The sequence below is a fragment of the Gastrolobium bilobum genome, unplaced genomic scaffold, assembly GCF_033153095.1.
Source record: "Gastrolobium bilobum isolate Gb01-03AN ecotype WA unplaced genomic scaffold, APGP_CSIRO_Gbil_v1 utg58275, whole genome shotgun sequence".
Classification (NCBI taxonomy): Eukaryota; Viridiplantae; Streptophyta; class Magnoliopsida; order Fabales; family Fabaceae; genus Gastrolobium; species Gastrolobium bilobum.
In genome coordinates this window covers 178,386-189,533 of record NW_026896427.1, presented here as the reverse complement: position 1 = coordinate 189,533, position 11,148 = coordinate 178,386, and the positions used below count along the sequence as shown (strand labels likewise).

The 11,148-nt window shown below is 36.8% G+C and overlaps 1 pseudogene; it reads right to left on the bottom strand.

The window, feature by feature from the left end:
- Nucleotides 1-1,026: 1,026 nt before the first annotated feature.
- Nucleotides 1,027-10,779, bottom strand: LOC133299677 (sesquiterpene synthase Cop-like; annotated as a pseudogene).
- Between the last annotated feature and the right edge of the window lie 369 nt (nt 10,780-11,148).

Here is an 11,148-nt window from a genome sequence, read left to right as displayed (position 1 = left end):
CTCAATTCTATGTTTCTCAAACAATATACTAGGCTATTTATTGGCTATAGTTTTTCTTTATAAAACTGCAACACTAAATAGCCATAAACCACAATTAAAGCCAAACTTAATAACAAAACATAACGACTGACTCTTAACTTTCAAAACTCCTAAAATTAAATGCTAAACTTATTACTCATAAACTATCCATAACTGACAAATTTAAAACCATTAAAAATTAAACTGACTGCTTAATTAAACCCATTAAAAACTAAACTGACATTTAACGTTTATTCTTAACATTTTATGGAACTATGGACACATTATTAATAATGCTCTTTTTATAACTGTGGGAAACCACAGAGAACGTAACACATCTTGACGGTATGGTTAGTTATGTTGCAATGTGTGCAAAGCTTTGTCAATCGTCTAGCAGCATCTATGAAGCACCGACACTTCAAAAACCCTGACGTATCGTATCCGACACTTTCAGACACTCTCCGACACTCCCCGACACTCTAACACGTGTTATATAAATTCAAAAAAGGTTCAAAGGTTGCGTTGTGTTGAGTTTTTAGTTCCAACTATTAGATTCGTTGGATTACGAATTTAATATAAATATTTGGGATATCTTATGTTTCTTTTCAAAATTGATGAATATTATAAGTTTAGTTTCACTTTTTTGTCAGATTATTGAATATTAAATGTAACTTAGATTACATAAATTAAAAATATTATTTAATAACAAAATGTGTCCTAATGTGTCGAAATCTAACATTTTTTAGAATTAACGTGTCGGAGTGTCGTGTCACGTGTCTTATGTCAGTATCGGTGCTACATAGACCAGCATAACCACCTCTATGGCCTCCTCGTTCTCTGAAGCTACGACCTCCACATCCATTGTCCTAGCCACCTCTTCGAAAACCTCCTTGATCATTGATTACTTGATCATTGATTACTGCTAGAGCTTAAGCATTGTTCAAAAGAGTATGATCTTCCGAACGGAATTGACGTTCCTGTATCGCTATTGAAAAGGCCTTAGCAACGTTAGGCATTGGCTGCATCATCGTAATTTAACACAGCCAGCCCAAATGCTGCAAGCCCATAAGCTCTTGATTCAAATAATGCAAGCCCATTAACTTCACATTTTGATTCCATCTCAACAAATAATGCATGTGCGCTAAATTCACTAACCAATCTCAGGTTACACAAGTCCACGTAAGATGAGTCATATACTGGCCAACCAATAACAACAGATTGCCTGAAGATTGTTAGAAGCGTTAATATGTTATCTAAGTTGGTTACGTAGTTTGTCATTTCCTTTCTTCCTGAGATTATTATTGTATATATGTTTCGTCCATCTCAGTTTTAATCATCTTGTAGAATCATTATTCCAGATCAATGAGAATTAGTTCACTTTTTCTGATGTTTTCCCTGAGCTTCAATATAGTATCAGAGATTAAGTGACCACAAGATTATAAGTTCAATTCTCGTCACTTCTCACTTTATAATGGAATTAAATAAGCACAAAGTAAATCAAAATTTGAGCCTGTACAATACCAAAGCTTCAAGCTCAAAGAGTTCTTGCATTATGGAGGTGTGTTAGAAAATAATCTAAACAATTAAAAAGGCTCTTACCTAAAAACATCAACTTTTGGATTGAATTGTTTCTTTAGAATACACGCCACATTAAGAATACAATCAAGCACGGGCTTTGGGACGGGGTCATGCTTCAGGCACTCTTCTTATAACCATTCATAAATCATTGATCAGAATTAGTTTATATGCCTTTTCTTGTGAAGTTTCGTATTGCTTCATGCAACATTCAACTGCCGAAGCAACATGTACTCGTTGCTGCTCAAACTGTAAATTAAATAAAGCAAATCTAAAAGCTATCTTAGATTTGTCATATGATTTTCAAATTTTTTTGAATTAAACCAAAGCTAGCTCTTGCCATAGGGAAAATATCAGATATAATGAATTCATATTGATTTAGATTATATCAAAATCAAACATAAACAACAAAAAATAGTGCAAACCCCAATGAGGATAAGAGTGAAGAGTCGATTGTATGCACATTTTTTCAAAATGAATGTTTTCCTAACACGAATCTTTGATCTTTCGATCACAAGGAGCAACCATATCGCTGTTCCGAGGCTTGCCACAAACCTAAAAAAAAAAGTTGAACAAAAAATAAAAATAAAAATTAGTACCTTATATGAGGCTATGTCATCCATGAGTCTGCCAATAAGTGATATACAACTTTCATGATTGGTGGATTACTGGAAACCCATTCAAGAGCATCTTTGGTTGAAAATTCTCCCAGGCCAACAAAAGAATTTATCTGAAGTGACTATGAAGAAGATTCGGCTCCGTTAACGTTGTACTCATCATATGTTGGAATATAACCCTCATGGCCCCATTTTGCTTCAACCAAGTTCGATCGTGCCAAGTTATAAAATTGCAAGTAAAATAACCAAAATGTTAATTGATTAATTAAGTGAACGTTGCAAATTAAGCACCATTGACCAGTTTAAAGGAACTAGAAGCCTTACAGCTTGCTTAACATATTGCAACACCAAGCTCGATTTTCCATCCTTTGTAGTCACCAATTATTTCATCCCACAGTTCTACGACAATTGCATGGAATATTTCTTTCATGCACTCAGGAAGAGATTGAATGGGAATAATATCCCATCTGAAAATCAAACAAAAAGAGAATTATGAAGAAAAATTGTAGGATGAAAAGATCACGAGATTCAGCATGTTAAGCGTTAATGCTCCCATTGGGATAATGTTAGGTTCAAGGAACCTAAGGAAAGAACAGAACAGAAAGAACAAGAAGGAACAGAGAATTTGTATCGAATTTTTATTGAATCCTTTCAATCTAGTTACACAATGTTATATACCTGTTTCATTTAAACTCACTTGCCACCAGCCTAACCACGTGTCATCTAACTAACTTTCCACCTAATGAATACATGCAACACTATACACATGTAAGCTAACCGTTTAACCACTTCTTAACTACATACAACTAATACTGATACATTTCAATGGTTCCTTCAAGCAACAAAATCAGTTAGTCTAGTAGAATGCTTTTTGTCCCTATTCGATCTTCTCAGCCTAACATTCCCTTCTCCTTCAACAATGAACTTGTCCTCAAGGTCGAGAGATGGATAACAGTGACACAATTCTTATTCTTTCTCCCACGAAGCATCTTCAGGAACCGTGTTCGACCATTGAACCAAAAACTCATGCATCTGTTGCTCTTGGTAGGAAATATGGTGCATGCCTAAGATGGCCACTCGAACTTGTACCTGTTTGTTATCAACAGCTGAAGGTGGCAGAGGATTTGGTACAATTGGCATAGGACCCAAACAAGGTTTCAGCTGTGATACGTGGAACACCGGGTGAACTTGACTCCCTAGAGGCAGCTTCAATTCATATGCAGTGGTTCCCAACTTCCTAAGAACTTCAAAAGGACCAAAGAATCTTTTAGCAAGTTTATGATTGGCTCTTCTCTCAACTTCACTTGCCTATACGGTTGTAAACGAGCCCAAACTTTATCTCCAACATTGAATGAACACTCCTTGTGGTGTTTATCAAATTGAACCTTCATACGGTTCTGAGCCCTCTGTAAGTGGACCTTGAGTTGAGCTAAAACTTCATTTCTTTGCTGCAGCATTGTATCAATTGCTTCTAATTTAATCATTCCCCTCGGATAGAAGGGTATCATGATTGGAGGCTTCCCAAAGACTGCCTGATAAGGAGACATGCCAATAGAAGAGTGAATGGCTGAATTGTAGTGGTATTGGGCCCAACACAAAAAATTGCACCAAGAACGTGGTTGTTCATAACTAAAAGAACGCAAATATTGTTCAAGATATCTGTTGGTCACTTTAGTTTGACCATCAGATTGTGGATGATATGAAGAAGTTGTCCTTAAGGTAGTACCACTTAACTTGAATAAATGGCTCCAAAACTGGCTTAAGAAGATCCGATCTCTATCTGTCAATATCGATCGAGGAAAACCATGAATTCTTACTAGCAATTCACAAAATAAAGTTGCAACTGTAAATGCTGTATAAGAATTTGGCAAGGGACCAAAATAAGCAAACTTAGACAATCTGTCTACAACGACTAAGACAGTTGTGAATCCTTTCGATGGAGATAATCCAAATATAAAATCCATGGAAAGTTCCTCAAAAATACATTCTGGAATTGGAAGAGGCTATAACAACCCTGCCACTTTAGATGTTTCATATTTCACTTGTTGATAGATATAACAATTTTGAACAAATTGTTTCACATCTTTTCTCATAGACGACCAGTGGAATGTAGCTGACAATCTCAAGTAGGTCCTTAATACACTCACATGCCCACCAACCAATGAAAAATGGGCTTCTTTTTTTAATAAAGGAATCAATGATGAAGAAGAACTAATGAGGTATTTATCTTTGTACAAAAGCACCCCCTCCCGAATCATCATATCAGCATCACTATTGGGATGATCTCTTAACTTTTGATGAATCTATAATAATTGAGGATCATGCAAATTCTGATGTTTGATTTCTGAAAGGAGGTCAAATTCAGGTTCACAAATGGAGACTCGCAATGCAGCATCTTCATCAAAAACATGGGATAATGCATCAGCTACTGTATTTGTATGGCCTGGTTTATATTCAATGTGAAAGGAATAGACCATCAGTTTACACAAATATTTTTGTTGCTTAGTTGTATGGATAGTTTAAGTGAGAAGTTCCTTGATGCTTTTATGATATGTTATGATTATAAATTTGGAACCCAACAAATATTGGCGCCAACGTTTAACAGCCGTAGTGATAGCATATAACTCTCTGATATAAGTGGAAGCACTTGCTAGTCTTGGACCTAGCTTTTTGCTTAAATATGATATAAGGTTCTCACCTTGAAGCAACACAACCCCTACACCCTGGTTCGAAGCATCAGTATCCAACACAAACAGTTCCTCAAAATTTGGTAACCTCAACACTGGTGTCTAAGACATAGCCTTCTTAAGTTTCAAGAAAGCTTCATCAGCTTCTGCAAGCCACTTGGACACAACAGGTCCTTTCAATAAGTTGGTTAAGGAAAGAGCCAAGGAAGCATATCTCTTGATAAATCGTCTATAGTATCTAGTAAGTCCAAGGAAACCCCTTAACTGTTTAATATTTTTTGGAATAGGCCATTGAAGTATGGCTGAGATCTTCTTTAGATCAACACACACACCACTTTCATCTACCACATGGCCCGAATACTCAATTGCTTTCTGACCAAATGCACATTTATTGAGCTTAACAAAAAAAATCATATTGCTGTAAGGATTAGAGAGTCAATTCCAAATGTTTAGCATGGTCTTCAATATTTTTACTGAAAACCAAGATGTCATCGAAGAAGACTATAATAAATCTCCTAAGATAAGGTTTGAACAGATGATTCATGACAGCTTGGAATGTTACAGGGGTATTTGTCAAGCCAAAGGGCATGACTAAAAATTCATAATGCCCCTCATGTGTTCTAAAGGCAGTCTTGTGAGCATCTGTTGGCAGCAATCTGATTTGGTGATAGCCTGCTCTTAAGTCCAACTTTGTAAAAATGGTTGAACCCCCTAATTCATCCAACAACTCATTAATCGTGGGGATAGGAAATATGTCCTTAATTGTGACTGCATTAAGAGCCCCATAATCAATGCAAAGTCTCCATGAATTGTCTTGCTGCCTAACCAGCAGAACTGGAGAGGAGAATGGACTATGTGAATGTTGGATGAACCCAGCTGCCAATAATTCTTATACTTGTCTTTCAATTTCGGACTTTTGGCTATGTCCATAACGATAAGGTCTAACATTGATAGGTTTAGTGTCTTCCTTCAAATGAATTGAGTGGTCCAATCCTCTGAATGAGGGTAAACCACTAGGTAAGGAAAACACTTTCTGAAATTTCAGCAATATGGACCAAAAGAGTGGATGAATTTCTGTTTTCAACTCTATCAACTCAGGTATGCTTGTGACCTGCAATTGTGAATCATGTTCTACATGCAGAGAATTGCACATTGCCCACTTATTGGTGAGGAATGCATTCATGTTAGCAGTAACAGAATTATCATTATGGCCCTGCAAGGAAATTGAATTACCTTCCCACACAAACTCCATTGATTTCCTTATATAATCATGAGTTACCTTTCCTAAACTTTCCAGCCAAGGCATGCCCAGTATAATGTCAATATCAGATAAATCCAAAACCCAAAGATCATATACAAACAAATTACCCTGAATCAACAGTGGTACCTTTTGACAATTCTTTTTAGAATACATTACATCCCCATTACCCAAAAACACCTGAATTCTGTGTGAATGTGACATAGGTAAGGACAGGTTAATTGCTAGTTGTTTCTGGATGAAGTTGTGAGTGCTGCTAGATTCAACTAAAATAGAAAAATTCATACCTCTCAAAAAAGAATTGAATACTAAGGCACAAAAATGATTTTTGTCTCTCAAGGTATGTAATGATGCATCCTTTGATTCTCCACGGTCTTTCAACTTGCCATACTATCTCTTCCTCTTCCTGATCTTCATGTAATTCCTCCTCTTCTCCCACCAGTAGCATCGATTTATTCTTACATATATGTTTCGAAGACCACTTTTCATCACAAGTATAGCAGAGGCCCAACTCTCTCCTCTTATGTAAGTCAGCATTGGACACCCTTTTCATCTGATTAGATGCTGGTAAAGATAACCTTTGTGTGTTTGAAATTGATTGTGGAAGAACATTATGAACCGTGGCAGTGTTTGGAATCACTGGAGTAGCCTCAGTCACCTGAACTGGTTTTGGAAAAAATTTCTTTGGAGCACCTTGAAATGAATTCTTTAAATCACTAAAGTGATCATCATAAGCCATGGCAAGTTGAATGGCTTGATGCAAGGATATAGGTTCCCTCAATTGGACAGCACTTCAGAGCTCAGATTGAAGACCCGAAACAAAAAAATTCATGAGAAGATCATCATCTAAATCTGGAATTTGATTAACCAATGCCTCAAATTGTTGAATATAAAAATAAAGAGATGAAGATTGGGTCAATTTTGATAATGCTCCTTTTAAATTTGTAAAACCAGACATACCAAAATGTTGACGAAGTGCAGAAGCAAAATCACACCAAGCACGAGCTTTACCTGTATTAAAGGACCATTAAAACCATGAAGCAGCCATGCCCTCCATTTTCAACCTAGCCAATGCCACCTTTGTTTCTTCTGGAATCATTTGAAGAGTGAAGAAAAACTCATCTTTAAAGATCCAATTATTAGGATCATGACCATTGAATACTGGTATCTCCATGCGAACGCCTTTAAGTAGAGAACGATGCTCCATAGTTTCTAGTCTATGCGAATTGTGAGACGCGGAAGAAGTATTGGTATTGGAAGATTCATGCCTCTAAGCTTGATCAGCGATTATAGTTTCGTGTAGTTGTTGCATCTGATTAACCAACAACGAAATCTGATTTCTGGTCTCAGCGGCTTGTCTCGTTGCTTGCATACACAGTTCTTCAAAATTTGTGTCCACCCGTTGCTGAAAGGAATGCAACTCCTCTGATAGTTCTTGAACCCTCATCATTGTCTCAAGAACGTGAGAAAGGAAAGAAAGCACCAATGTTAGGTTCAAGGAACCTAAGGAAAGAATAGAACAAAAAGAGCAAAAAGGAACAGAGAATTTGTATCAAATTTTTATTGAATCCTTTCAATCTGGTTACACAATGTTATATACCTGTTTCAACTCAACTCACTTGCCACCAGCCTAACCACGTGTCATCTAACTAACTTTCCACCTAATGAATACATGCAACACTATACACATGTAAGCTAACCGTTTAACCACTTCTTAACTACATGCAACTAATACTGATATATATCAATGGTTCCTTCCAGCAACAAAATCAGTTAGTCTAGTAGAATGCTTTTTGTCCCTATTCGATCTTCTCAGCCTAACAGATAAATTAATATAAAATTGATCAATCATTTTGGACTCAAATCAACCTCTGAATAGCCTGTGTGAAGAGTTCAAGTTCTTCAACTATGCCATATGCGTCATAAGTATCATCTAGAAGAGAGATTCATGCAACTAATTTGCCAACTATCCTTCTCTCAGTGCTATATTTAGGCTCATATGACATGGCTAGCTAGTGGCCAACTGCACGACCCTACCTCTAGCATGTGGGACCTTTGTCTCAAAGTCTGATTCTTATATAACACAAATACAAGCAATATCATATTGATTATTAGTTGATCAGCAATCTTTTAATAAAAATTTGAGGAACTATTTTCCCTTTTATGATTTAAAACATTATTATATATGTATGATAATCTATAGAAGAATACATGGTTTTAGAATTGTAGCTCTTGGTGATATTGCTGAGTTCTTTTTGATGAAGTTTCTGTAGCATATTGAAATTTAATTTTGGAAAGTCTAGAAGAATTTTGTTGTGGGAAGGATCTTCTTCGTAGAAACACATGTAATGCCTTGCCTCCAACCTAGGAACTCCCTTGTGAAGATGTTGCCTTAAGCAGTGACTGATTTAATCTAAGAATTTTCATAAAATATGATTATATGAAATTAGAACACCAAAAGACTCATGCTTACTTGTTAAAGACATGATTCTTAATTTCTTGAAGACTTCTTGTTTCCTCTGATGCTCTTGCAATGGAAAGACCAGGATCTACCTCTGTAATTCATACCACTCCCTGATCACAACCGTCGATGGGGCGAATTGTGGAGTGACGGTTTTTCAACACATTGTGAATGCAGAGGGGATCTAGCCAACCTTATTAACCCTAGTCCCCTTCCCATCATGGGCCTATGGGTTAGGCCTACACTGTAAGAACCTGCGCCGTTAATTTAGGAATTTAATTAATTAAATGTGAATTTAAGAAATAATTCCATAATTGACCCTAATAATTATGAGAAGACTTAAATAATTATAGTACGTGATTAATAATGTTGAAAGTCGCTTTTCTGCGAAAAGTGCAGATACCGGTTATGCTTCATGGTATAAATGCGTACTGATGAAGTATCCTGGAAAATTATGAAAAATATGTATATATCACTAGAATAATATCTAGGACAACTATAACAAGTTTTGAGTCAAAATAATGAGAATTGGCGTCAAAACTGATACCGGCTACATAAAAGCGCGTACCGGCATAGGGTTGCGAAAAATAAAATAAAAATATGAAAAATCTTAGAAAAATGGCTAGGTTCAGAATTCAAAGTTTGGGATTAAAATGCTAAGTGTAGCTATTAGTGCTAATACAGCGTCATTAAACTTAATCTGCCTATAAATACAAATTTTGCACTAAACCTAGGCATATTGTGCATGCTACGTGCCTCTTCTTTCCTTGTGCTTCATCAATTTCTAAACTTCACCTTTCCACCTCCATTTTCTTCCAAAACTTCTCAAAGTGATCACCTTTCTTCACTTTCTCTTCATCAAAACACCATGGCTTGGTGTGGGTTTACATTATGAGGGAGATGAGGGTGCCTTTCTGAGTTGTTTAACCTTTGTTTTGAGTGTGTGAGGGCTGAGTTCTGTGGTGGAGTTGTGTGAGCCATCTCCTTGTTGTGTGAGGGTGCAAGAAGCCATTTTGGTTGCAAAGAACCAAGCTGTGTGGGAAGCTCCAAGCACCTCCATTTGCTCCGTTTTGAACCATTGGTATGTCCTCGAACCTTTGATCATGAGCTTTCCTTGTTAAAAGTTGAGTCTTCGCATGTAAAATGAGTTGAGTAGGTAACCAACACCATCACTGACCTAGATATGTCTAAAAATGCATGTTTGGACGTTAATATGGGTTAAAGATTGAGTCTTGTATGGATATCTTCGCAAAAATGCAGAACTGCATTCTGTCGCGAAATATCCGGATATTGATATCCGGATATGGGGTTTGTGATATCCGGATATGCCCCTGACAAATATCCGGATATTTTGGAAATTTTGAGATAGTCACTGTTCTGTTCATACAGAACTGTATTTGGGGTTTATGGACCCTAGATTTGTTAGTTGAACCTCTGTAATAAATAATCTAAGTCAGAATCAATTGGATTAAGGGCATAAGACTTTGGGAGAAGCCTAATGGCATGAAACGAGAAAGAGAGCGTTGTCATTGTATCATGAACTCTAAGATTATGGTTATTGATGATGTTGCTGGTCTAAACAGATTGTAATTGTGTTGTGTTTGGATCTTAGACTGGGTTGGACTCTTGAGTTGGATAGTTAGCTTGCGAGGTAAGCTTGTGTGTCCTCGGATTGATCTGTTGCTTGTTCCACCGACCTCCATGGGAGGGTGGTTTATATCCATGTACGCTTTTTTGAAAGATAAAATATGCATTGGTATATGTCTAAGATATGTTAATTTAACTGTTGATGTAATGTATGAATGTGATGTTGTTACTTACACGATCAGACTGCGACTCTGGAGTGTAAGGCATAAGGTTGCGACCCTTATGTTTAGATAGGTCGCAGACGTGCATAATCCCTATCCTATTCCCTGGCCAGTCGAACCGCACTTGCATACATGACATGATTAATTGAGTTGTATGGCTCGTTGAGCAAGAAATATATTGTCATGATTTAAATGCCTTAACATGAACATGCATGGTAAATACTGTTTTCGAACTTATATTTATACATGTAAGTGAGCTTGGGGCGGAAGAGTCCTTGAGGACCCCTTGTCTTACTGAGATTTTTTTTAGAGATCTCACCCCGCGTTTGGGGCACATTTTCACGTTCAGGTACCTCGGGAGTTGATACCTCGGGCGGCAGAAAGCCGGAGTTTAGTTGACTGATGCATACTGTTTATACTGCCATGTTTGGATGTTGTTATTTTATTGTCTTTATATGATTATTGCGCTGAGACTTTGTTTGGATTTCTTGCCTTCTTTGGTGAGCATGGAGATTGTCCATGCCACATTGATTATGTTTTGTTTATTCAGACTTGAGTTGTATAATCTGTCAAGATATTGTCCGGTCTACGTGTTGTAGTTCCGTTACTAGATACACACTTATTTAATAAGGTTATTCAGTTAGCTTTTATTGCAATTTACATACAGGCATTATTGTGAAAATGGATTAAGTAATCAACTTGGCTAATATTAATGACGTCATAA